The sequence below is a fragment of the Sus scrofa genome, chromosome Y (genome assembly GCF_000003025.6).
Source record: "Sus scrofa isolate TJ Tabasco breed Duroc chromosome Y, Sscrofa11.1, whole genome shotgun sequence".
Taxonomy (NCBI): domain Eukaryota; kingdom Metazoa; phylum Chordata; class Mammalia; order Artiodactyla; family Suidae; genus Sus; species Sus scrofa.
In genome coordinates this window covers 22,960,707-22,964,134 of record NC_010462.3, presented here as the reverse complement: position 1 = coordinate 22,964,134, position 3,428 = coordinate 22,960,707, and the positions used below count along the sequence as shown (strand labels likewise).

The window sequence follows — 3,428 nt, the reverse complement described above, 5'->3', positions numbered from 1 at the left end:
GTCACTTTGCTCGACAGTAGAAACTTGACAGAACATGGGAAACAAGCTATGGTAGAAAAAATAAACATCATTTTAGAAAAAGAAATACAGCATCCTCTTACTCTTATCTGTTTCCTAAATAACGAAATAGCAACTATGAAGATGAACATATATATTTATTTTTGAAATAAAGGAATTGCAGGAAATTGTTGACATTTGCAAGCCTAAATGTTCATCTTCACTATCCTGCAGAATGTATAGACCGTTGATAGGTCAAAATTAGGATGGTGTTCAAATAATGAAGAGGATGGAGGTGTTGGCCTTGAGAGAGAGGCAGCAGAGGTATCAGTGGCCATTGGCATTGGGAACCACGGATGGTTGGCTGGTTGAGGGTTAGACAAAGGGCCCTCTCTTGGTGGTATATTCTGATATCTGGTTGGAAAAGGGGACGGCTTCACCGCCATTCCAAAATAACCACTCGGGAAGGGAGAAATAAGGTGGTACTGAGAAATGGAAGTGGTAGTTGTAATGAAATTCACAATGTGGCCACTTGCTGGAGAGTAACTGCTTTGTGAGTGCATATGAAACGTGGTCAAGTGACTTAAAGTAGCATGTTGAGCCATGACAGTTTGTCCTGTGGTCTGGCTGATGCTGATGATGTAGAAGAAACATCACTTCTCATGGGGGTAGTTGTATTAGAAATTCTCTGGCTGGTAGGAGGCCTTCTTACCTAAGGCACATGTAAATTTGTGGAGGTTGAAAATGCATTTTCTCCACGAGTTTCTGCTTCAAAATCAGAATTATGATTATCCACCTTACGCCCTGTTCTAGAGTGCTTCTTGCTGCAACCTTGAAGTAGAGAAGCCGATACTGGAGAAGCATTTTTATACGTGACTCTTCTTTTCCTCCTTACCAACATTTGAGGACAGCCTCATTTAAAGTTTGGATTATGGTAGAACTGCAGCTAAAACCAAGGAGAAATTTATTTAATGGTATTTGAAACAAAGACACGAGGAGACAGAGACCATAATATCTGACTCTTTGCATCATATGGAGTTAATATCATGAAACAATACACGTCCATTGCTAATATTTTCAAAAATGTTCTTAGTGGGCACAGCCAACTATTGTCCTCAAGGAAAAATGTCTGGTATATTTACAGTAATAGTATTAGGCTCTGTGGCCTGCATTTTTTGAGGTTCATTGACAAGCCTCAAGGAGGCTAGGACAATGATTTATGACCAAGCCATCCTCAAATTAAAAATGTTGAACATGGAGTTCCTATCGTGGCACAGTGGTTAACGCATCCGCCTTGGAACCATGGGTTTGCGGGTTTGATTCCTGGCCTTGCTCAGTGGGTTAAGGATCTGGTGTTGCCGTGAGCTGTGGTATCATTTGTAGATGTGGCTCAGATCCCAGGTTGCTGTGACTCTGGCGTAGGATGGGGGCTATAGCTCCAATTCAACCCCTAGCCTGGGAACCACCATATGCCATGGGAGTGGCTCAGGAAATGGCAAAAAGACAATAAATAATCATAATAAAAATGGAACAGTACTTCATCCCACTTTCAAGGTCTACTTTGACCCTATATGGATGAACATATTTGCACATGTCCAAAGAGAATTTTATACACTCCCTCTATAAGTAGTAACTGGAAATTTCTTAATGCCATGATCCAAGCACAGACTTCATTTTCTTCTGCCAGAAAGTCAGCTAGTGAGGCAGATCTTTGAAAATTCCTTTGCAACTTATTAAATGAATAAAGGTAAAGCTGTTGAACTCAGCTTTTCATACTCTCAGTTTCAAATATTCTGAAGGGAGCCTTTCTCTCCAGAACTTCTTTCGTGACGCGTTCTTCATTAATCACTATCAAGGTTCCATTTGCTTCCCACCAAATGGACTTAAAGTGATCACTTTCAGCAGTTTTCCAAAGTTTTCTGGGAAAGGGCAGAGGAAGAAAATCATCGTCTTCATCTGGTTCAGAGGCACACAATGTGCGACATGGCTTTTTTATCAGGGAGCCTTCAGACAAAGCCCGAAAAGCCTATTCTTCAATCTGAGACCTCAAGTCCAAGTCCCCAGTGATTGAGTTATCACACCATGGAGGTGTAATGGAGGATTCTGAACCAGTTGGTGCATCTTTAGGAGACACAGGTTGAATTTCTGAAGGAGCATGTGCCATCTCAGATTAGTTTCTCTGCAGCTACTTTTCTCACCTGCATGGTTTTTCAACTCTGCAGTTTTAAATGCTGCTTTGGTAAGCCTACAGAGATAAAATCACCCATGCATCACAATGGTTGCTAAGCTAAGTAGCTGTCAGATGACAGGTCTCCTAGCAATCTGAGCATAACCTTCAGTCAGTGCTTATTTTCCTACGAAATTGGTCCAGTTAACATAAAATATGAGCTCCTTACTTAAACAGTAACCCCCCCTAACAAAAGTGAGATCAGCAAAATCCCATTCCAATGGAATCTTTTTAATAAATAAGAAAACCCATCACATAAATAAATCCATTTCATCCCAGAAGTAAACATAAATTCCCTATTATAAACATACACATTTGGTGCCTGTTATTAAGGCCTGGAAAATGGGACCAAAAAAACCAGTAAAGTGAAACATATGGTATGTATCACTTCCCAGTTTATAACTAGAATCTATGCCGCATCTGTATTCAGAAAAATCTTAGCCAGGATTTCCCTGGCAGCTAGCTTGTTAAGAATCTGTTGTTGTCACCGCTGTGATCTGGGTTCAATCCCTGGCCTGGGAAATTCTGCATGCCCCAGGTGCAGTCCATAAAATAAAAATTAAAAAAAAAAGAAATAAAGGAAACAAACACACACACACACACAAACACAACCTTTATCACTAAGCAAGGCATGGAAGGTCCCTGGGCACCAAGCAAAATATCTATAGCCATCGAGATATAGAAAGAGGGATAAATGCTGCGGTTAGGAGAGGAAATTTTGGGAAGCACCATCCAAAGGGGTATGAGTTTTCCTTGTGGGTTGAGGCCAATATTTCACAACTGGAGAAGTGTACAACATTCTGAAGATAATATATGCCATTGCATTGAATACGTTAAAATTCATACACAATGTTTTCACATTGTTAAAAACTGACAGTGATTTGCTATCACTAATTTTAGCACATGGAGTTTTCTGTGTATCCTACGTAAGTAGTCTGTGTGTTAAACAATATTCCTAATATTTTCTCCTTTGGATGGCTGAGAGAGGAATTCACAAGGCCAATTGGTATTCACTAAGGCATCAGAAAGTGAGGGGCTGAGCTCTAGATGGCATCAGCCTTGACTGCAAGGAGGTGTTAGGCTTACAAAGCACCTGTGGTGGGAATCCCTGGATGAAGTCCATGCTGGAAACCGGTTGCAGGGACAATGAAGAAGGAGGGGAAGGTCAAGGGAGGTGTAATGGCTCGAGTCCCATGATGTAGAG

General features: G+C 40.9%; 1 pseudogene; it reads right to left on the bottom strand.

Moving 5' to 3' along the window:
• On the bottom strand, positions 204-2,161 carry LOC110257963 (annotated as a pseudogene).